A 25,144-nucleotide genomic window follows, 5' to 3' on the forward strand; every position below is an offset into this window, starting at 1 on the left:
CTTGTGAGGTATTTTTATCACAGAATGAAAAATTTTATCCATTTGCATTCCTCAGGGCTGCCTTCATTTCAGATCTATGGTATGCTTACAGTTTAATCAACTGGCCAACTCTTTTCACGCTTTGGAGATTAACTATAAAAGCAAGATTAAGAGAAACACGTTAATTACCGTATCCCTGGAGCTCCTTCCCAGGCTGGTGGGAGCGCCTGCCTTGCAAGAGAAAGAGCAGCCTTTGTCTCTTCCCATCCTTTGGTGGAGCGCGGGAAGGGATGAGAAGTATCTTGGAAGACCCTGTGAGAGTCAAAAGAAATGAGAGTTTGGATATCTTGGGGGTAAGATTCTCTTAGAGGAGCGACCATCTCAGGGAATGCGGCGTCTGGGATTCATTGTGGACTGATTTCTCTTGAGCTTCCTGTGTAGCTCCGACAGCTCCGCCCCTGTATTTCCTTTCCCTTCAGAAAGCCTTTTAAAAAAGCTCCTTTTGTGATCCTAAAAACGATAGCTCATATTTATCGCGCCTGGCACGAAGCTAAGCGCTTTACACACATTATTTCATTAAACCAGAATCATGAAGGTATTTGGTGTATGCCAAAGAAGAAAAGGCGTTTTATTTCGCGAGGGTGACATCCTTCTCAACCGGAGACGTGCATTCAGAGGATCAAAGGCCCGCTTACACCAACCAACTCATGCTCCAAATCCTTAGTTAACAAGGTTAATTAAGAGAGAGGCACAATATTGCTCCTATATTACAATTCCGAAAGCGTATATTCTAGGGGCCTATCTATTTAGTTGAAGGATAAAGAAGAGACTCTCAGGGGATTTTGTAGAACAAAGGTCTGGGGCAGAGTGGGCACCACCACATCATAACAGCGTTAACAGCAATTATTTCTAATTGGAGTGCATCTGGGCTGGACGACTACAAAGGCCTGAAATTTAATTGTGGTTTTACAGTACCCATACAACTGTCTAAGTGAATTCAGATTTATTTGAAGCGTTCACAGGAGAAGAGACCACGTGTAAATTAGAGGATTCTGGAGGGTAACAAATAACAAGCTGATTTAATACCACAGGGGAGCAAGTGTCCTCAGTGTGTGTTTCCAAGCAGCTTCCATCTGAAATTTAATCCTAAGGAAGCCATGATCAAGAGCCCAACACCTAAGGAGGCCTTAAGACTGGAAAGGCTGGAAAACAAGGGCTGTCCCCAGAAGTGGGCACCCTGCCCTCCAGATGGCATCATCCTGTAGTTGGCACGCTGCTCAAGAATGAGGAAGAACACTTGGTATTAGAAGGAGTTTGGCTGGGGAAAACGTGTGACCATGGTTTTGGGGGGTTTGGGGGGCTTGGTTTTTACATTGTGATGTTGTATTAGTTAGCTCAGGCTGCCATGACAAAATACCACAGACTGGGGGGCTTAAACAACAAACGTTTATTTTCTCACAGTTCTGAAGGCTGGGAAGGGCAAGATCAAGGTGCCAGCTGGTTCAGTTTCTGGTGAGGGCTCTTCCTGGCTTGCGGCCAGCCCTCTTCTCACTGTGTTCTCACGTGGCCTTTCTTCCACGTGTGGCCATGGAGAGAGAGATCATGCTCTTCCTCTTCCTATAAGGGCACTAACCCTATCACGAGGGCTCAACCCTCATGACCTAATTGACCCTAGTTACCTCCCCAAGGCTCCACCTCCAAATATCATCACACTAGGAGTCAGGGCTTCAAACACCACATCCTATCAGCCAGAATTAGTCACATGACTAAACCAGCCTGCAATGGATGCTAAGTGTGGTCCCCGTTTTGCCCTGAATGAACAAGCTAAAGATCAGGGGTTATATCACTGTAGAAAAGGATAAAAACAGGTGTTGGTGTCAACTTACAGTTCTGTCACAGTCTGCTTCCCTAAATATCTATGTATCCTCTTATCAGATGGAACCCACAGACCCACTCCACCTCAAAGCCCTTCCCACTCACTGCATGTCTTGCAAAGTCCAGAACTTTGCTCTGTCCTGGCTCTGCTCTGTTACTGGCATCTATGCCCTGCCTCTCTCTCTTCCCCCGTCCCTCCCCATCTAGTAAAGACTCTCTTGGGGCCATCTGAATCATAGCTTTAGGGGAAAAACCTATCATTTGATGATTGCTACTGTGCTGGATACCATGTCTGGCAAACAGCCTTTAATGGAAGGTGCTGGAAAAAGGCTTAGGACCACAGTCCTACTCTGCTAAGGCCATTGTCCGGAATCCACACTTCCAAGGGCTTCTCATCAGACACAGAGGGTGTTGGCTGTTTCAACCATCCGAGGCTCTAGATTGTAGGTAGAGAGGGCCTCCTGGAACAGACTTTTATTCCCTCACACCTCCGTTTGCGCATAGGTGCTCTCCAGCCTGGGTTCAACTCTGGGAGACTCCACTTAAAGCAGCAGAAACATCCAAGTCATAGCAAAATTCTGAATTTGTCTTACCTTTTCCCCTCATGCTACAATCTCCCTCAGCAGGTGACAGAGCTTTCAAGGTAGAGTAAGGTCAAGTTGAACTAAATGTTTCCACTGCCAAACACGGATCACCAGATTTCTAGTCTGTACGATTCTGAGCACTTGCCACCTCCCACCTGAGAACTTGAACTTACACCACATCTTTTCATTTCTGCCATATGCAGTGCTGCTCGACAAGGTACTGAGTTCTATATTAATTTAAAAATGATGTTCAGCTGTAATAATGATCATAAATAACAGTGAGGTAGAGACTATGAGTGTGTTCTCTCTGTTGTGTGAAAGTCCAGAGGTGAGTGGACGATGCCTTCTCTGCTGGTTCCGCTCTATGAAGTTCCAGGGACCTGGGCTACGGACAGCTCCTCACTCGGCCATCCCTGCAGTGTGGCCACCACCATCACCGCCAAGATGGCAGCCATCATAGAACCTTCCAGGCAGCAGATGTAGGAAGGGGTAAGGATGAAAATGACATAGGCACCAATTTGCCTTTTAAGGATATTTCTAGAAACAGCCACACATCACTCTCTTCAAACATTATTAGTCAGATGCAAGTGAGACTGGGGATTGTAGCTTTTATTACAGCAGCCATGACTCCATCTAATAACGGCAGAGATTTCTAAACGTGGGAAAATGGGCATTAGTAATCTTGGCCACAGGCGCTCCCAAGTCATAGAAGAGGATTCGAATCAGTTCAGCTATGCAACTTAGGTCAAGTGATTTGAACTTTCTGAAACCCTTTTCCAATTCTGCAAATGACTGTAATTCCTCTTTTGACTGTTACAAGGATTAAATGAGTTGACAGTGATAAAATGCCTAATGTAGGGTCTGGTACATACCAACACTCAATAAACATCAGTTTCTACTATGTCCCCTATGTAAACTCTGATCTTAAACTTCTAGTTTGTAGCAATGAGTCTGGTACCACTTGAAATCTCTTTGTAACACATTTCCATTGACATTTTTTAACCTGTTTGTTAAGGGTATTTTAGTATTTATTCAGAGCTATGGATTTTTTTAATATATATAAATTTATTTATTTTATTTATTTATTTTTGGCTGCGTTGGGTCTTCGCGGCTGCGCGCATGTTTTCTCTAGTTGTGGCGAGCAGGGTTTACTCTTCATTGCGGTGCGCGGGCTTCTCATTGCGGTGGCTTCTCTTGTTGCAGAGCTTGGGCTCTAGGCATGTGGGCTTCAGTAGTTGTGGCACTCGGGCTCAGTAGTTGTGGCTCGCGGGCTCAGTAGTTGTGGCTCGCGGGCTCTAGAGCGCAGGCTCAGTAGTTGTGGCACACGGACTTAGTTGCTCTGCGGCATGTGGGATATTCCCGGACCAGGGCTCAAACTCTTGCCCCCCTGCATTGGCAGGCGGATTCTTAACCACTGCACTGCCAGGGAAGTCCTGGAGCTATGGTTTTTATAGAATAAATATTCTTTTAATTCTTTGTTATCTAAAAGAATTTGCCTGCCTTTGGGAGTATACCAAAAAAAAGAAAATATAATGTTCTCCTTTGATTCTTATTCATGTTACTATTCAGTATACTCTACATAGGCCACTTATGTTGATATAGTTTTGGATAAACTTTGGATCTTAATTCTCTTTCTCCTTATGGTTCCTATTTTTTCTCTCTTTCCTTCTGACTTCCTCCTTTCTAACATCTCTGTTTCTCTATCTCTTCCTTTCTTCCTTTCAAAAAAATTACGTTTCAGTCACTTTGCAAAGTACTATGTACTAGGTATGTAAATATTTAATATATGTTACAGGCTATTAAATGGAACATTTTCTTGACATCTTGAAATTTTGGCTGAAGCCACAAAGCTGTTAACATGGAGGGTAAGGACCTTTATCTTCTAAAAAACAGTGCTAAACATAAGCACGCAGGACTAGCTGATAGATGCCAACTCCTGGTTTCAGGTTTCATCTTCTGAACGTTGGGTTTCATCTTCTAAACGTCAGGTTTCATCTCTGACATGATGTCATCATTCCCATCTTAAACAACAAAATCTGGATAAACTGAAAATAAATTACTTTTCTCTGACCCATCAGAAAACTGAGGGCAAAACCTACTGTACAGCACAGGGAACTATACTCAATATTTTGTAATAACCTATAAGGGAAAATAATCTGAAAAAGAATATATATATATATATATATATATATATATATATATATATATATATATATATATTTAATTTGTATATATATATTACATATATATGTAAAACAATCACTTTGCTGTACACCTGAAACTAACACAACACTGTAAATCAACTATACTTCAATTAAAAAAATTTTTAAGAATAAAATAAAATATATAATGGAAACTTTTATACCAAATTCTGTGTAGTTTTGGGGTTAAATGTGATTATAGCTGCATGTGGTTTATTATCTTGCTGCAAAATATGGATGAGATCATTAGTTTAATGATTTAAACCTCCCAATAAAAAGAAATTAACATAAAAAAAAGAAGAAGAAAACTGAGGGCAAACCAGCACTGCAAATTCTGGAGAAGTTGGTTCAGAGAGACAGAGCCAAGATCTATTTACCTGGAGCAGAAACCACTGGAGCTATAAAGTGGTCGGAACACTTAAATGGCAATTCTGACAAATCGCTAGAGGCTGAGGATGAACTAATATGACAGTGAGAAACTCTTGGGAATCAAAGTCTTAAGGGCCCTCACACTTAAGTGGGCTTTACCTCTGGGAATCCTAGCAGGTTCTCATAGTGAAGGTCTGAGAAAGATCCCTTCCTGGCTCTGGGGAAGAGGGATCATTGTGAAAGAAGCCCAGGGCTTTCCCCACACAAAGCACTCTCCAGGGGAAGGAACTTTGCCAAAGCCTTATCTCAGCAGGACGAAGGTCATTCTACCCGCTTCCAGCTCTACTGTCTCACCTAAGAGGAAAAAATAGTCAGCTCGGGCCAGGGCTTTCAGGAAGTGGATTGGGAACACTGCAGCCAGGGAAAGAAGACGGACAGGGAAAAAGCTACACTCCTGGGAAACATTTATGAAGATTACAGCTCTGAGAAACAGGTCCCCTAGAAGGTGAGGTTCAGTCAGAAGTTTGTAGACTGCTACCCTTCTCCCCACACCTTACTGCACACCAACAGAGCTCCAGTGTAATAACAGTGGATTATAGCTGAAAACATTGCAACATACAAGCTCTCTCTCTAAAAAGAAATGCTTAGGGAAACCCAAAGACCAGAGGGGAGACAGAAACAAGGGTCATAGAGGGATTTGTAGCCTCTGGCACTTAGAGCTACAGTAAACATTAAATATAGCCCAGCCCCTAAATAGATTAACATCAACCCTCACACCAAAAGCCTATTTACCCCAGTTCCCATAACCCAATAAAACATGCTTGGCTTTCAACCAAAAATTACAAAGCATGCCAAAAAGCAAGGAAAAACAGTCTAAAGAGACAAAGTATTATCAAAACCAGACTCAGATATGACACAGATGTTCAAATTATTGGGCAAGGAATTTAAAATAACTATGATTAATATATTAAGGACTCTAATGGAAAAAGTAGATAACAAGCACAAACATGCACATAATTGTGATACTGTGATTTATATTAAGATATATATATTCCTCTTCCCCATTTCTGGCACAGAGCTCCTAAAACCCTCACGATTCCTAAGTGATAAGAATGATAAAGATGAAATGGGTGCCCTATTATTCATCTGACAAGTTCCTTTCACCCACACCTGAGTTTATATTAATGAGGGGACTTTTGGAAAGCCTGTAAGGGTGCAAGCTGGTTGCCTGGGAAACCTTTGGGGAGGGAAGAGGGACCGGAGGTTGAATCAGTCACCAATGGCCAATGATGTAATCTCATGCCTATGTAATGAAGCCTTCATAAAACCCAAAGGACAGCCTTCAGAAAGCTTCCATGTTGGTGAATGCATCCCCATGGCTGGAGGATGGGCACCCCCAGTTCCATGGGCACAGACGCTCCTGCACTTGAGACCCTTCCCAGCTCTACCCTATGGACCTCTTCTCCTGGCTATTCATCTGTATCCATTATAATAAACTTATAAATGTAAGTTTCTCTGACTTCTGTGAGCCATTCTAGCAAATTAATCAAACTGGAAAAAGGAGTCATGGGAACATGCAGTGTCAAGCCAGTTGGTCAGAAACGCAGGTGACAACCTGTGCTTACAATTGGCATCTGCAGTGGGGGCAGTCTTATGGGACTGAGTCCATAACCTGGAGGATCAAGATGCTCTCTCCAGGTAGATAGTGTCAGAACTGTGTTAATTTATAAGACACCTGGTGAGTGTCCCCTGAGAACTGGAAAATTGCTTAAACCCCACACATCTGGTGTCAGAAGTGTTGTGAGTGTGGTAGTCTTCCCAACTCAGTTGGTGGTGTTGGAAAACAGCCATCAGAGTAATGTAAACAGAGAGATGGAAACTCTAAGAAAGAATCAAAAGAAAGTTAGAACTCAAAAGCACCATAACAGAAATGAATGCCTTTAATGGGCTCATTAGTAGACTAGACACAGCCAAGGAAAGAATCAATGAAATTAAAGATGAGTCAATGGAAAGTTCCCAAATTGAAATGGAAAGAGGAAAAGATGGGGGAAAAAAACATCCAAGAAATGTGGGGCAATTTCAAATGTGTATCATAGGCATAACTGGAATACCAGAACATAAAGAAAGAGAGTAGAAAGCAGAAGAAATATTCCAAGTAATAATGGCTGAGAACTTTCCCAAATTAATGACAAACACCAAACCACAGATTCAGAAAGCTCAGAAAACAACAGCAGGCTAAATACCAAACACACACGTACACACACACATATATCATATTCTAACTACAGAAAAATCAAAGACAAAAAAAAGAGAAAATTTTTAAAGAAAAATCTTTAAAGAAGCCAGAGAATAAAAAACCACCTTACAGCCAAAGGAACAGGATAAGAATTTCAGGGTGCTTTCATTAGAAACTATGTGAGAAAGAAGAATGTGGAATTTAAATATGTAAAGTGTTCAAGAAAAAAATCTACCAACCTAGAACTCTATATCCAGCAAAATTATCCCTCAAAAGTAAAGGAGAAAGAAAGACTTTCTCACACAAACAAAAACTGAAGGAATTCATCACCAGTAAACCTATCTTATAAGCAAGAAATGTTAAAAGGAGTTCTTCAGAGAGAAGAAAAATGCTACGTAGGTCTGAATTTGGATCTATATAAAGAAAGGAATAATGTTAGGAATAAATGAAGGTACAACAAAACTTTTTATTTTTATTATTTAATTGACCTAAAAGATAATTATGTGTTTAAAGGAATAATAGCATCAATGTATTATATGGTTATAGCATGTAGATAAGTGGAATGAATAACAGCAATGTCACAAAGAATAGGAGGAAAGAATTGGTAATACTCTGTTATAAGGTACCTGCAGGCCACACAACACTATATGGTTTACTTCAGAGTGGACTTAGATTAGTTAAAACTACATATTGTAAACTTGAGAGCAACCGTTAAAAAAATTTTTGACATATAATCAATATGATAAGTGGGGAGACAAAATAGAATCATATTAAATGTTCAATTAAAACCAGAGAAGGCAGGAAAAGAGGGGGAAAAAAAGAAACAAAGAACAAATGCAACAGTAGAAATCCTTAATTCATCTACATAAATAATCACTTTAAATGTGAATGATTAAATACACCAATTAAAAGACAGAGATTGTCACAGTGGATTAAAAAAACAGGACTCAACTATATATTACATATATAATTTATATATTAAATATAAAGACTCAGGTTAAAAGTAAAGGGATGAAGAAAGATATAATAATACTAATCAAAAGAAAGCTGGAGTAGTTATATTAACTTCAGACAAAGCAGACTTCAGAACAAGGGAGTTTATCAGGGATAGAGAGAAGCATTGCTTAATGATAAAGGGGTCAATTCTCTCTGAAGATCTAACAATTTTAAATGTGTATGCATCTAACAACAGAGAGTCAAAATACGTAAGGCAAACACTGATAGAACTGAAAGGAGAAATTTTAAATCTACTATTATAGTTAGAGGCTTCAATGTCCCTCAATCAGTAATGCATAGATAAAGCAAGTAGAAAATCAATAAGGATACAGATAATCTGGACAGCACTGTCAGTGGACCTAATTGACATGTATAAAATATGCCATCCAACAACAGCAGAATATACATTCTTCTCAAGGTCATCTGGAACATCCACCAAGAGAGACCACATACCAAGCCATAAAAGATACCACAACAAATTTACAAAAATGGAAATCATACAAAATATGTACTCTGACCAAAGTGGAATTAAACTCGAAACCAGTAACAGAAAAATATCTGGAAAGCCCACAAATATGTGGAAATTAAACAACATATTTCTAAATAACCTGTCTCAAGAGGAACTTAAACATAAAACATATTTTGAACTAAGTGAAAATGAAAACACAACTTACCAAAATGTATGGAGGGAAATTTATATCATTAAAAGTATCAATTAGAAAAGAAGAAAGCTCTCAAGACAACAACCTAAGCTTCCACCGTAAGAAACCAGAAACAAGAAGAGCAATTTAAGCCTAAAGTAAGCACGAGTAAAGAAACAGTAAAAATTAGAATAGAAATCAATAAAACTGAAAAGAGGAAAACAGTAGAAAAAATCAATATAATGGTAACAGAGGAGATAAAATGGAATCATAAAACATGCTCAAAACCAGAGGAAGCAGCACAGGAGATCAACAAAATTGATAAGCCTCTAGTTTTCTCAATGTCTGGTGGAAAAGTCATCAATGCATTCTTTCTAAAGTTGACTTAAATTATCATGGACCTCAGATCTTAACTCCTGCATAAAATTTTTAGAGCAAGTGTATAAAAGTTCATTTATAAATCTAACTGGATTTTATTTCAGTATTAATCAACCAACCTATTTGTAGAGTGGGTGGAAGGCTGGGAGTTTTCAGTGGCCCAGAGTAAGAAAGGGCTCTGCAGCAAAGCGGTAGAAAGATGGGATTTTTAATTAATGGAATTGGGACAATAGGATAACAAACTAGATACCTTACACAACAGTAGAACAAACTTCAAATAAATAGAAGACTTAAATGGACCAGAAGAAAAACATGAGAATATTCAATTTATAAATTCAATTCATAAAGAAAAATATGAGAAATTTTAATTCAAAATACATGAAAGTACTGGAAGAAAAACATAAGAAAATTCAAATAGAGCCTTGGAGTAGGGGAAGCCTTTCTAGTTAAACCTCAAAGGAAGGGCTAACAAGTCCAAATAGATAAATATAAAAGCCTTCCTTACAGCAAAGTAAAAAAGCTTTATATTGCTTTTAAGAGGAATATGTGTAAAGCTTCTTCATTAAGTATAAAGTTTATACACTTAAACACTTATAGTTCAACAAGTATAAAGTCTTTTAGTATATAAACTTTATCAAGTGAAGAAGGTTCTCTTTTATCCCTAATTTTCCAAGAGTTTCTTTTACTAAGATCTCACACACACACACACACACACACACACACACACACACACACACACACACTCTCTCTCTCTCTCTCTCTCTCTCTCTCTTTTGGATTCCAGCTAAAGCAATCAGATGTTCCATGACAATGTGCTTTGGTAATTCCCCCTTTGGGCATGCACCCTTTCCCTTCACCTGATATTCATCTGTTCATGTTACCTGCCTTCCCACGTAGACAATCAGATTTTGGATGCTGGTGTCATATTGCCTGTGAATATAGTCCCTTTGCTGTCTTGATGTGGATGCATTACCAGGAAATGTAAGCCTCTCTGCACAAACCCTCCATGTCCTGCAGGTCTGGGCCTACCAACCCAGCACCCCTGCTATCTGCTCATACCTGCCCAGTGACAGCTGTCAACCTGTCATACAAGCCCTATCCAGATCTTTATTTTTTTAAATAGCACATGAAATCAGAGATTTGCTACTCACTCTTAAACTTGTCATTGAGAAGTGTTATATGTTTGCATTACATTAAAAATTATGTTTCTAAAAACTCCTATGATGATTGAGAAGTGCTTCTGACAATTGATACAGGGCTTTTAAAAATAGGAAAACGAATTGTGCAAAATCATAACTACATAAAATAAAATTTAAAGCAACTTAACATCATTTGGAGAAAAGCTTATGGACATGCACCCCAAATCTCTCTGGTGTTGCCTCCATGGGTAATGTGACTAAGGGTGCTTTTTTTCACTTCTCCTTCCTGTATCTCTCAAATTGTAATGAGGATCTCTGCCAGTGGGGCCTCACCCAGATCCCTTTTCCCCCCGATACACCCACCCAGCTGCTGCAAGGGACTCTAGCAGCTGATGCTTGTGACCTTCTCCCCAGACTCCTTCCTGCCTGACTGAGCCAGTGCCCCACCTTCAGGGCCTGTATTTGTTTGACTCAGGGTACAAGGAGTGGACTCAGTGATACAGTTTAAGCTCCAGAGTGCCCCCTCCACCCCAACGGAGCCGGGCGCAAGGTAAGACTTTACCTGCCCACGCCTGGCTTTGCTCTTTCCCCTTCCTTATAAAGCTTCCCTCACTGCCGTTCAGGGTTTTAGCAACCAACCCACACTGAGTGCTGGGGCAGGCTAGGGGTTTCCAGTGGCCTAGAATAAGAAAGGGCTCTGCAGCAGAGCTGTATAAGCTGTGGGATAAGCAGCCCCGCTACCTGGGCCATACGACCCAGAAGATCCCATGATGCTGGAAATCCAATAGGAGAGATGCAGGCACGCTTCCTGGTTTCTGGAGCAAGACCGCACCATCCGTAGTAGGAAATTAGCTCCTGGGTCCAGCTGGGCCCTGGGAGAGAGGAAGCATCCGGCTGTAGAGCATCAAGTAACTATGCAGCAAGAACTCCCCACGTTAAATGAGGACCGTCCCACTGACCAGGACATAGGATCAGGCAAAGCCAGCTTCAGTCTATCACAGGATGGAAGTGGTATATCCAGGATCGAGCTTGACAGGCCCAGAAGGCACAAGTAAGGGGCACAGACAGGCCACTCAGGCTCCCTGTCACCTTCCACTGCTGCACAAGTTCCATTCTGTCAGCTCACACATACGGGAAGTCCCCTGTGGCCAGATGACAGAGGAAAACCCCAAGCTTTGTTCACACAGGGATGTTCGGTGTTGGTACAAGTCAACAAAGCAGCGATGCGTCACCTCAGCCCCCTGGGGGGGGAGGGGAGGGTGTTGGGAGATCGAGTGGGATGGAAACCATCCCAGTTGCGCAGGGGTCCAGGCGGTGTACCCAGCCATCTCCTTTGTAAGAGAGAGGGGTTCATGGCCAGGATACACACAGACTCGTGCAGTGGAAATGGCTTGGTGGGTGATCAGGACCTAGAAGGAACAAATCTGGGATATCAGAGACAAGAAGGTCTGGGGAAGGAGCATGGAGATAAACATATGGGAGTGGCCGTAGCACTCCTGTGAGGGTCTTTATCACATGTTAATGTCCACCACAGAGCATCCCTTTAGCAGAGACGTTAAACTGAATAGACAGGATAGCTTGGCTAGGAGACATCAGCCAGCCTCTGTCCTCAGCTACCCCAGTCTTTGTACAATGGCCATAGACTGGAACAGCCATGGTAGCAGAGAAGGAAGCCAGGCATGTCCCAGCAGGGCTGCCTTTCACCACAGGCTCCCTTCTGCTGAGGCTGATCGAGCAGCTGCTACGGAGACGGATGCTGAGCCCTCCATTACAACACTGTCCCTCAAGGAGGCTAACCAGGCCCTTCATGGCAAGTGATTACATTGGATCCCTTCCATCCTGGCAGGGTCAGCGGTGCAACCTGACCAGTCTAGAAGGTTAGATAACAATACCATATATCATAAAATATGCAAACTGAAAAAATGATTTTTTTGTATTGTTACAGATTCACAATACCTGTATCACTGCAGTTATGTGTGAGTAGAATTTTGATGAATTAGATTGTTTGTAATTGTTTTTTCCCCCTTCTAAGTTTACTCATTTTATTAAGAATATGTGAAAAGCAAGGAAAACTGTATTTATTTTTTTTTACGGTAATGATTTGAGGTTTCTCAGGGGATTTCATTAGAGTTGGAACAAGGTTTTTAACGTCTTTTAAAAGTCATTAAAAGATGACTTTTCTGGGGCTTCCCTGGTGGCGCAGTGGTTGAGAATCCACCTGCCAATGCAGGGGACACGGGTTTGAGCCCTGGTCCAGGAACATCCCACATGCCGCGGAGCAACTAAGCCCGTGCACCACAACTACTGAGCCTGTGCTCTAGAGTCCGTAAGCCACAACTACTGAGCCCGCATGATGCAACTACTGAAGCCCGCGTGCCTAGAGCCAATGCTCTGCAACGAGAGAAGCCACCGCAATGAGAAGCCCGCACACTGCAACGAAGAATAGCCCCCACTCACCACAACTAGAGAAAAGCCCATGCGCAGCAACGAAGACCCAACACAGCCAAAAAAAAAAAAAAAGACGACTTTTCTGAATTTCATTTGTTAAGAACATTCTCCGATCTGAGCACCAGCACCACGAAGGATTAGATTCCTATTCAGTAAGAATTTAATTCAGAAGGATGAATTTACTATTCACTCCCCTCCCCTTTCCCCTGGGGCAGAGCACACTTCCACGCTCCACTGACCTTGGGCTTGGCCATGTGTCTTGATTTGGACAGAAGAGGTGATGTGATCAGTGGAAGTGATCTAATCAGATGTCTTAAGAGGCGTGGCCTTGGGCTGACTCATAGCCTGAAGCAAAGCCTCCCGATGACTTGCAGACCTAAAAGCAAACAGTGTGAATACATAAATAAATGCCTACCTTAATGAACCCTGAGCTTTGGGATGACTTGTTCTGCAGCACTGTTGAGCAATACCTGACAATTACAAACATCACCAACATTGTCTAATCATGATTACAGATAAAAGGCATGCACCTGAGTGTCTGAGCTGTACAACCAGAGGATATAGAATCGCACTTCAAAGGGATTTGGACAAGATTGTTCACCTAGAGAACAATCTGTGTTGTAAGCCTAGAATGTTATAGTTACGTGGAGTTTATCATTTGCTTAGCTTGATTTTTTTCCATATACCACGTACAGCACACCTGTGCTTTGGAGGGAACCTACAGCCACGTTCTAGACCAGCACTGACAAATCTCATCTTCCAAGTTTCCACCATCACGCGAGGACTCACGTGCACTGGGAAATGGCTCACCGGTGATCGGGGGCCAGCACAACCCAAATAACGAGCACAGTGTCAATCTGCATGTGACACTAGTTGTGAGACAATCAGGAAAGAATATTTTGTCCCAAATAAGGCAAATTCAAAATAAAATCAACCCCAGGCAGATGCAGGAAGTTTCCAAGCACTCCCCAAAGGAGAAAGGTGAGCTAAGGCTGTTGCTGCCGACAGCAGGGGTGAGACTTGAAAGAGAAGAAATTGGGCAATATTCCGTATATACCTCATGGCCCAGAATCACACTTCCCAACCATCCAGGATACATTAAGAGAGGACTCTAGTCAAAGGGTACAGAAATCTGAGGGATGTGGAAATGCAGAGTGATCCTTCCCCCAAACACACACACACACACACACACATACACACACACATACACACAGTAGATTCATGGGTCATGTAGAAACGTAATCAGGAAGTTTAACAGAGTCTAAAACACTTTTTTGAGAGTGTAGTTTGTGTTCTGATTGTTCCCATGTTCCTTCTTTACCCTAAGATTCTCCTCTGCTGGGTGTAGACGTTTCTTCTGCATCCTGCACAGGTACCGAATTCTCAACTGCTGATGCATTTCTTCTTGATATCCCTCTAGCACATCACTCTTTCCTGACTCAAGTCTCATCTTTCTGATAGCCCCTCCTCCATCTTCCATGCCAGTTCACTTGTGCACCCTGTTTCTTAGTTCAGGCTGCAATAATAAAAATACCACTGACTGGGTGGCTTAAAAAATAAACTTATTTATCCCAGTTCTGGGAGCTGAGAAGTCCAAGATGAAGGTGCCAGTAGATTGGCAGAGCAGGTGTCTGGTGAGGACCAGCTTCCTGGTTTGCAGACAGCCACCTTCTTGCTGTACCCTCCCAAGGGAGAGGGAGAGAAAAAGAAAGGGTGGGGTAGAGGGGCCCTCTTGTGTCTGTTCTTATAAGGGCATTAATCCCATTCATGAGGGCTCCACCCCCATGACCTAAGCACCTCCCAAAGGCCCCACCTCCAAACACCATCACATTGGGGATTAGAATTTCAACATACAAATTGGGGCCAGGGAGAGACACAAATATTCAGTCCATAAAATGCTGTCTGTTGCATGTTGCTGTTCTCAGTGTCCCATCTTTAACTCCCTTCTCATCTCACTATAACATATTCTCCCCAGGTGGTCTCCTGAGGCAAACGAAACAAAAGAAAAATAAACAAATGGGACCTAATTAACCTAAAAGCATTGCACAGCAAAGGAAACCATTGACAAAATGAAAAGACAACCTACTGAATGGGAGAAAATATTTGCAAATGATATGATCAATAAGGGGTTAATATCCATAATATATAAACAGCTCACACAACTCAATATCAAAAAAAACAAATAACCTGATGAAAAAATGGGCAGAAGACCTGAATAGACACCTTGCCAAAGAAGATACACAGATGGCCAACAGGCACATGAAAAGCTGTTCAACATCACGAATCAGAGAAATGCAAATCAGAACCACAGTGAGATATCACCTTATACCTGTCAGAATGGCTATCATCAAAAAGTCTCTCTGGATTTGGGCAAACTGCAATTTTTCTTTGGTGACAGAATGTCCCTTTAAGGCTAAGAGTGTTAGCAAGTAGATGCTGTCTTCCTGTGAGAAGGCTTGAGAAAGAGAGCAAAGAAGTAAATCATCCATATATTGCAACAAAGTAGAACCTCTAAGGAGCTTTATATTATCCAGATCAACCTTCAGGATTTGTGAGAATAAGAAGATTCTCAGTAAAACTCTGAGGCATTACTGTCCAGGTGAATTGTTTTTCTTCCCAAGTGAAGGCAAAAAGGTATTGGGTAACTTTGTCAACTGGAATACTAAAGAAGGCACTGCATAAGTCAATTACAGTAAAGAATTTACTTCTGGTGGGAATGGATGGTAGTAAAGTCTGAGGGTTAGAACCACAGGGTGTTGAGGGATAAGAAGGTGTTTACTGCTCAGAAGTCCTGGACAAACCTCCATCCTCAGCCCTTCGGTCTCCTCACTGGCAATATGGGAGTGTTACAGGGGCTAGCACTGGGATAATGGGGCCTTGAGAGACTTTCAATCTGCTGTTATGGGTTGTATGCCTTGAAAGGCTTCTTTACTTATCGAGTATTGATTAATTCTGGTAAGAGATTTTGATGCCTCTGTTTGACTCTTGATGGGAGGTGCACTGTGAATTTTGCCAATATCAGTTGCAGCTTTTGCCCATAAGGAGGGTGGTAGCGATTCAACAGGGACAAATGATCAGTGTTTCCAGAATCAGTTCTAGTACCATAAGAGATGGAACAAATTAAATCAAAGGGTGATTTAATTCACCTGGTTGGCTGCTTTGATGACTACTGTCAAATTCTAGGATTATTTCTCCCTTTGGGAGAAAGAAATCCCAGCATGATTCTTCTCTAAGAAGTCTTGGCCTAACAGATGGCTAGGGGCAGAGTAACTAAGGAGAAAGTGGTGTGTATCTCTCAAAGGACCTAAACAAAAGGGAATAGGTTCAGAGACAGGAACCTCTTGAGTTTTGTTAGAGATACCCACAATTTGAACTCTTTTAGTCCTCCGAGGCAGGGGCTACTTTATATAGTGGGGTTGAGCGCAGAGAATGCGGCTCGAGTGCCAGTTAGGACTGGAAGAGATTCATCCCTGATCTGGGGAAATGTTTCTCCAAGCCAATTAAAAGGGAGAATTGCAAAAAGCCCCTGTAGTTCCTCAGAGCCTTACCGTTGTGAATGGGAGGACATTGGAAAGGCTGGTTTGAAGGCTGAAGGTGTCTAAAGCTCTAAAATTTCTAACAATCTCTTTTCCAGTGTCCTGGATCTTTGCAACAATAGCAGAAACTAGGAGGGTTTGGTTTTGTTTAGAAGACTTCATCTGCTGGAGTTGAAGATTAAGAATTTTGGCGGTCTTCCTTTTGGTGATTCATCTAGAGAGCAAGAGAGCTGGTTTGCCAAATTAAGTCTGGAGTGGACGTAATTTCCCATTCTTTTTACTAGAATTTTTACTAATTTCCCATTAACATAGAGTTCAAGCTACCCAGGGGGAATCAACATCTGAAGGAAGACCAGGATTTTCTTTAAAAGCAATCTGAAGTCGATTGTAATATTCATAAACAGATTCATCAGATTTTTGTGCGCAAGCCTGAATTTTGTTCCAATCAACAGACTTTGGAAGAGCCCTAGGAGTTGCCCAATGAAGTCACCTAGCTGGTCACCCAGGTGTAATTCTGGAGAGTCCAGGATTTTCCCAATTGACTATTTTCATCCAATATTAGGCCTGACCTTCACTGACAAGCATATGCTGTAAGTCAGAGAAACCAGGTTGATCCGTTTGAATGATTAATTAAACTCCTCAGCAAATCTGTGAGGCTCTTTGGTTACTTTGGGAGAATCTTTGACTATGGTTTGCAGTTCAGCTTTAGCCCAGGAATATAAGAAATCAAGGGTTTAGCCTCTGGCTGCTCAGAAGTCTTAATTTTAAAGGGACAGGTTCTGATTAGTTAAGAGGAAAAGGCTGTAGGGAGAGTTTCAGAGAGAAAGGGAAGTTTGGAGAGAGATTAGTACGGAGGAACTGAGGGTCTAGAGGAGGTGTAAGCGGCAAGAAAGGAAAGAGAAAGATAGTACGAGAGGCAGAGTGTGACCACAAGGAGACAAGGGAGAGAGCTGAGATGGAGGAGGAGGTGGGGCCTGAGGAAAAGAAACCAAGGAAGAAGAGCCTGACACTTCGGGAGCCATTTTATCTTTCTTTAATCATTAGTTTGCCTCAGTTAATCTTAAAATCTCATTTTACAGAGAGGCAAACCCCTGATAACATTTAGAAGCCTCAAAATACCATTCGAAATAGGCATTCCATTCACTTCCAGAAATTCTAGAGCTCTAGATGTCCAATTTGGTTTTAAGAAGATTAGGTTTGGGGATTTCCAAGGTTCCCCATCATAGCCATTGATGTGCTAATCTACCTTTGGTCAGGTGGGTCCATTTAGTTAGAAATGGGCATGAGGTAGGACCAGGGTTTTTAAACATAAAATCGGCTAGAATCCCTGTAGGGGGGCACACGCTCAAAATCTTTAGATAACCAGGATCCCCTTTCTCTCTCTCTTTTTTTTTTCCCTAGAGTAAAAGAATAATTTTCAAACAACCTAAATAGCTCATTACAGCTCAAATGACTCAATTCAAGCACCTTAAAGAGTTCAAACATCTCAAACCACCTGCAGGCCTAATGCCAGCCAGTTCTAAGGCAACAGCTTGGTCCCAGAGGAGCAGGGTCAAGGGCTTTTCACCAGGGCCTATAGATCAGCTCCTCTTCCAAAGGCATGGGCTGACAGCTGAACTGGGACAGTTCCGGTAAAACAAATACTACAAAAATCAGACCAAAGTACCAAACAAGTACGCTCATACAGAACAAGGCCTTCACCAGAAGAAAACAAAACCGTAAAACAGATCCCCATTAAAGCCCAGAGAGCTTCAAATGCAAAGAGGGTGGAGGTTCAGACTGAGGAGAAAGACTCCAGGGTCTGGGAGAAAAACCATGACCTCAGTGGGGTCCACTGTGGGTCCCGCACCTGTTTGCTCACTGGCCCCGGAGCCGGCAGCGGTCTTCTCTGGTGCCCCCACCAGGCCCCCAAAATGTTGACCCGAAATAGGCAGACCGCCAGATGTTTCTCCAGCAAAGAGGGGCTTCCCTGGGATAGCAGAGCATTGCAGCTTGGGGTCGGCAACCACGGCAGCCACAGCAAGGCCCTGCAGGGCAAGGGAAGCTTTTATGGAGGGGAAAAGAAGTGGAGGGGATGCATTAAACAGAGCCCACGGCTTGTCATTGGCCGGGTCCTTCCAGGAAAAAAGAGGAGTCGGGCTTCTTCCTGTTCTGCTCCGCTGTAGTCACAGGGCGTGAGAGCTCCCCCTGCTGGTCTCCTGGCGCTATTTAACCGAGGTTTCTGTTTATTAATTTTTTACAGCTTCATCTGTACTATGTAGATAATGACAATATTTACCCTATAAAGTTGCTGTGACCATTAAACAAGTTGATATAGGTTAAAAAAAAAGCTTAAAATAGTGCCTAGCATATAGGAAGCACTCAACAAATATTAGTTTACAAGATTCTAGGATATTACTCCTCCAGCTTTGAGTGGAAACAATGTTTTCCCATAAGTTACATCTTCACTTTAAACCACCTCTGTCACTCTTATATCTAACAATTCCCCCAAGTTTTCCCTCATTCATAGAATTTGAACCTGGTCCCCTGGCTCATGGATCCATTCCCCCCCCCCCCAATTTTACCACCCTTTGGGGTAGCTCAAATGCTGCTGTCCCCATGACTAATCCAGTACTCAAGCATCAATGGTATTTGAGGAACCCCCTTGTCTGTGGGCTTCCCTAGAGCTCACTGCTATGTGCTGAATGTGTCCCTTCAAAATTCACATGTTGAAATCCTAGGCCCCCAATGTAATGGTATTCAGAGGTAGGGCTTTGGGTGGTAATTAGCCTTGAGGGCGGAGCCCACAAGGTAGGATTAGTGTCCCTATAAGAAGAAGAAGAGAGCTAGCTTATTTTTTATAGCAGCCCAAGCTAAGACATTTGCCTGCCAGATTGCCTTGTCCCTGATGTCCTAGGTTTCAGTTTCCCATTCTGACCACAGGGTCTGTCCCTTTACTTCCCTCAAAAGATTCATGCCTTTCTCCCCCAAATCAACAGGTTCCTTGCATTCTATCAGCATCATCCTATATTCCTTTATAATACTATCACCAATGAACATTTTTTAGTCTATTACTTAATAAAATTGTCCTCTTTATCACCTGAACTGACACATGGCCCCTTCCTTCCACTTCACTGACCTTTCTCTTTGTTCTTCTTCACATCTCTCTTCACCACCTCTGAAGTGCACGTGATCCCCAGGGTTTCTTCCTGTGTCAGAGCAGTTGTCACTCTCGGCACCTCCCATGGTTAGACAGACAGTCGAGTCTATTTCACAAAACAAAAAAAATCATCCTTCTTATTTTTTTAGCAACCACAGATAGGTCCATGGCTCCCATATCAGCATCTGAGGCCCAGCCCTTGCCCCTAAACCTGGATTTCTAAAAGCCTGATGGACGTCTGCACAAATCCCTTCCTGCAAAAGAAAACCAGAACAGCAACAACAAAAAAAACAGGACCCCCTCCCCTTGTATTCTCTGTGTCAGTGGATAGAACCACCACCCACCCAGGCACCCTGGAATTGATCCTTTATTCTCCCTCTTGGTATTCAATTTCCCAATAGTCAGATCTAGTATGTGTTCAAGGTACCAGTAATGGAGAGACACCAGAAAAAAATATTTGGAAAGCATTCAATATTTGAAATTGTACACACACACACACACACACACATACTACAGGAAAACAAAACTAAAACAGAACTTTGCTGAATTTTCTCATACTTGTTATATAGACCATTATAGCTTGTTTTAAAAATATGTACAATGAGGCAAAAGATTCATTTTTAATACTTAGGGTCCCTAAAGATCTTAATCTAGCCCTGCCCTTCTCTTTTAGCTGCTACTAGTCACCAGGTCCTGGCAATTTGGCATCCCAAATACCTCCGGCATCCCCACCATCGCACACCCCGACCTTCATCCTTAACAGCCACCACCCTCGGTCAGGCTCTTATCCTCCCACTGGAGTTTTACAAGCGCTTTCTCAACTATCTCCCGGTCTCCCTCCCATCATAGCATCCTTCCCTCAGGACCACTGTGGTGGCTTCTCTCAAAAGCAATTCCAGAACCATCTCAGTCCCTTGCAAAAAAAAAAGAGAAAAAAACAAAAACAAACGAACAGAACAAAATAAAACCTCTTCAACGGTACCACACAACAACAGGGAAAGTCCACGCACCTTAGCCAGACTCTCAAGGTTTCTTTGATGTATTCTGGTGTTTCTCAAATGTTACTTTCTGACCACTTTTAGCACGTTCATTTGGAAACTGTTAAACTTCCTGGGAGGGGATTCAGGATCTATGTATTTAACAAGCTTCCGGCATGTAAAATGTGAAGACTCCTGTCTACCTTCCCGGGTCATTTGCCATCACTCTCTCCCCAGCAAAGACAGTGTTTCCCAACCCTGGATGTTTGTTAAAATCACCTAGTGAATTTATTTTTTTTAAACACCAGCACCTAGGCATCTCCAGACGAATTAAAGACTACCTGGGAACGAAGTCCAGAAATTGGTATTTTTTAGAAAGTCCCCAAGTGAATTGAATATGCAGCCAAGATTGAGAACCACTGGTAGCGTTTAAGATTGAGCTGCTTGGAAAAGTACCCACACACCTATGACATATTTCACCTCCATTCCTTCGCCCATAACATTCCCCACCTGGAATGTATCTCTGCCCTGACATCTGCTGAACTAATTCTGCTTTATCCCTTAAGACTAGGCATAGGTACTGTTAACTCCAGGGAGCTCTCCCACACTCCCTCCCACGGACTGGGTTTGATCCATTTTCTCTGGGCTCCCGTAACAACAAGTGCGTATCTCTACCATTGTAATAAGTATAATTGTGTACATAGTATAATTATGTTTCTCTCTGTCTCCTCCAAATAAGTTTTGAGCTAAAGGCAAGGAGCAAAACTCATGCATCTTTGCCTCCTTTGATCTTAGCGGTATCTGGCATATAGAAGGTACTGAATGAATGATTGTAGATTGAATAAATAAAAGAGTGAAAAACATGAATGGCTTGATCTTTTTGATAAAACAGTAGTTGAGTCACCTGTCTAGACTAAGAGGCCTAGGGTGACGTTAGAATATTGGAAAGAGGAGGATATTTGGGATTATGGTTGTGAATCACCAAGAGAGGAACGGAAGAATTGAATTTTGCAAATATATTCAGATAAAATACAGAAGTAGATTTCTTTACTGTAGTTAAAATATTGGCTTAGCCATGCAATCCATTCTGTGTGCAAGTATTGTAAGTGTCATAGGGCCGTATGTATGTATTTAGCTAAGACCCAAAGAGGATTTTGTCACTGTTCTAATGGACTGTCAGCCCTTTACACCTTAGTGTAAATAAAAGCTCTGAAGGTAGGAGAAGGGCGCCATCTACTGAGAAAATGGAGCATAACAGAGATGTGAAAGCTTCAGAGGTTTCTTATTTTTAAACTGCTCCTAGGAATTGCCTTACCAAATTTCTTACTCTGCCCGCTGCATATTTTATCAAGTATTTTTCTAGATTATTTTAAACACGTTACTTAGGAAAACTTTATATTGCCTCAATAAATATCCTGTGCCCATTTTTAAATACATCAAACTTTGTTCATATTTTCCTTAAAATTTGCAGTGTTTTTTCCTTAGATGTCCTTAATTAAAATTTTAAAAATAGAAATTAGTGGATAGCACACCTGCAAAGTCCAGACTGTTATTTATTAACAAACAAACAAAAAATACTACTTGTTTTGTTCATAAATTCAGGGGGTAAAAGGATTTTTGACACAAGGCAATGGCCAGATGTGTTCACCCTTATTTAACACAAATGCAAACAATGTGCAATTAAGTGCATCCTTGGAGCCTTTGCAAGAAGGCATCCCTGGCCTGGCACTGTAGCCCACACGGTGGAGCAGATGATATCACCCGGACAGTGAAGAGAGGGCCACCCAAAACCCACTCCTTAGGTCCTGTGGCGTAGGATAGATAACACTTTGTACATTGCATTTTCTCAAGCGCCTTCCTCGTGCACAAGAGACTTAGTTAACATTCAGAGAGGAGGCTGAACCAAATACAGAGTCTGTTCCATGACCTTCCTGCTGAGATCCCCTGAAAGTTCAAACAAGTAGAAACAGCATTTATTGAGCAGTTTCTATATGCCAGGCACTAAACTTTTCACCTTGTAGATGGTGTATCGTTTAATCAAAACATTCCTAGGAGGTAGGTTTTATACAGAGTTTAATGATGAGGAAAGGAGACTTGAAGAAACGGAAGAAGCTTACCGGAGCTCATACGTTTAGTAAGTTGTTGAAATTCCAAGGCCAATCTCTTCGTCGCTCAGATCTATTTTGTCCCCTCTTGCCCAGGCTGTGTCATAAGGGAAAAGTAGACAATCTAGCCAAGAAAAATGGTTGTGGGCGGCATCAAAAGAGAAACTAATTCTTAGATGGGGGAGGCAGAGTTGAGTGAATCCCCATTAGTTTGAAAGCGATTTCTATAGGAAGTGTTTCTCAAAATGTTTACATTGTGATACTAATCACTGTGGTGCTTCCCTGGAGAAAGGGCGCGGCACATCCAGTTGGATTTGGGAAAGGCTGTATCTCACATCCCCTCTCAAAGGGTCAAAATGTTCAGTTAGTATGTTAAGAGCTCTGAGAGGTAAAGAACTCTGTTTAAACTGGTTTATACAAGGCTTTGTGCCGAATTTTTCTTGCAGCACTTCTAACGCCCCAGAGAAAACCAATCAGAAAGTGCCAGTGAGGGGTGGATGGGCTGTCAGCAGGGCGAGATATGGTGACATTTCCATTCTCCCACAGGCTTCTGGCAGGTGGCCGCTGGGGGCTGGGAGAGACGTTAGAAGAGGCAGCCAGAACCCAAAATAGGATATTTGGGGAAATAAATAGGGATGGAGAGAGAGAGACAAAAATGGAGAAATACATAGGAAGTAAAATTAATAGGACTTGAAGATGGATTAGGTGCAGAAGGGAAATAAGTAATGATATTATTTTATTATATATTATGTATAACATATAAATAATATGTAATATATACTATAAATAATATGTAATAAACAACCCACGGATTTCTCGCTTGGGTGACTGGGTAGATGTTGTACCGGATGAGACAGAGTTGGTTTAACTTTTTAAATTCAGTGCTCTCCAAATTTATTTATCCCTAACACTTTTTTTTTTTTTTTTTGAGATCTCCAATGGAACTGATAACCTGCAGAACACATTTTCAGAAACACCACTATAAGGGTCTTATGCGTTAGAAAGGAACTGGCCCAGAGAATCTGCTCAACATCATTCAGCTTCTGTGGGGAAAATCCTAAGGAAAACTTTAGGGAGACAGATGAGTTTCACTGTACAAATGAATAGTGTGCCACTATAAGATCTAGAGCAAAGGAATCTGGAAAGGGGAGTGGTGAGCTTTCCAGCCCACCATAGAGGAAGGGAGAGGACACTGGGAATGGTTTTGGGAGCAGTGAAGCCACAGTGTCTGACTCAGAGCCTTTGCTCCCACCATTGTCTGTCTGGGAGAAGACAATGCCGCCATGATGTCGGTGCCCCACGTGGACGGTCCCACTGGCCTTGCTCAGTGTGTGTGCCACAGCCTCCTTTCCTCATAACTCTGGGCCTGGCGGATAACACGCTGTGGAGCAATCAGCAACACCGCCCCACTCGACTGACTTCACCATGGTCCCCTCCGTTCTTATTCTGAAGCTTGAAAGAAACAGGCTTCTTCAAGAAACTCTTGCCCATGTCTTCTCTAGCATCTCATGTTAGTTAATCTCTTGGGGGGTCCTTCCAGATACCTCCAGACATGGCAGAACCTACAGGTTGTTACAGCTCAGTATCCCACTCTGGGATCCTCACAAATCAAAAATATAGAGCCGGACAAAGTGGATAGAAATAGGGTTTCAGTGCAAAGGCGGAGCCTACAGAATGGAGTATTTATGGAACACCTACCAGTTGCCACAAACTTAAAGTCTATATTTTAATTATAAAGTATTAAACACAGTCAATAGAATATAAAATATAAATTCTATATTTTAATTATAAAAGATTATATTCAATAGAATATAGAATATTAAAGTCTATATTTTAATTCTAAATATTTTATCTATCTAAATACCAGACCAGGACTTCCCTGGTGGTCCAGTGGTTAGGATTCCTTGCTTCCACCGCAGGGGTCACGGGTTTGATCCCTGCTCAGGGAACTAAGATCTGCAAGCCACGCGGCTCGGCCAAAAAAAAAAAGGAAGGCCACAAAGGCATTCTTGGAAATATGGTGACTAGTAAGGAATCATGTTCATAAGTTTGATAAGAATTTGTACTTTGATGACTGGATGAATGGTTGGTTGGTTGACTATTATTTTTGGTTAAAGTCTATGATAAAAAATAATACAAAATATAATATTTATTGAGTATTCTAAAAAATAGTCTTGCATTAAAATCAACCAGAGTTTTTATTCTTCAAACTAAAGAAGTTATATTCAACTCAAGTGCATCACAAAATAGATATTTACCCCTTTACCAAATACATTGCTTTGGTCATGTGTGAACATCAACTAGGAATCTATCCAATATTATGACATAACAATAATTAATTTTGGTGTAGAATATCCAGATCCAATTCACGTGCATTATCTTGTTTGACTTTCACAGTTATTAAGTCACTCCATTTTCTTCAGATCAGATTTCCCACCCCAGGGACATGACTGCCTTTATCACAGGCAAATTTGAGGGGCCTTAGTTAAGGGCTCCCTGTATCCCCTAAATATTTTTGCAACCTGCTCACGAAGGCTTGAC

The 25,144-nt window shown here is 41.9% G+C and overlaps 1 long non-coding RNA gene across 2 annotated transcripts in view; it reads right to left on the reverse strand.

Annotated features, from left to right (window-relative positions):
- Positions 1-3,953: 3,953 nt before the first annotated feature.
- LOC309615337 overlaps positions 3,954-25,144 on the reverse strand; it is a 31,245-nt gene continuing 10,054 nt past the window's right edge. Inside the window, exons 2-4 of one of the 2 annotated variants that reach the window (XR_014236750.1) lie at positions 19,501-19,627; positions 13,086-13,222; positions 3,954-11,540 (exon numbers count right to left, since the gene is read on the reverse strand). This is a non-coding gene — a long non-coding RNA (uncharacterized lncRNA). Of the gene's footprint in view, positions 11,541-13,085; positions 13,223-19,500; positions 24,095-25,144 lie in introns of those variants that run through there. The other variant, XR_014236751.1, reaches the window with a different exon arrangement.

Source organism: Balaenoptera borealis (genome assembly GCF_965194805.1).
Source record: "Balaenoptera borealis genome assembly, chromosome: 17".
NCBI classification, from domain to species: Eukaryota; Metazoa; Chordata; class Mammalia; order Artiodactyla; family Balaenopteridae; genus Balaenoptera; species Balaenoptera borealis.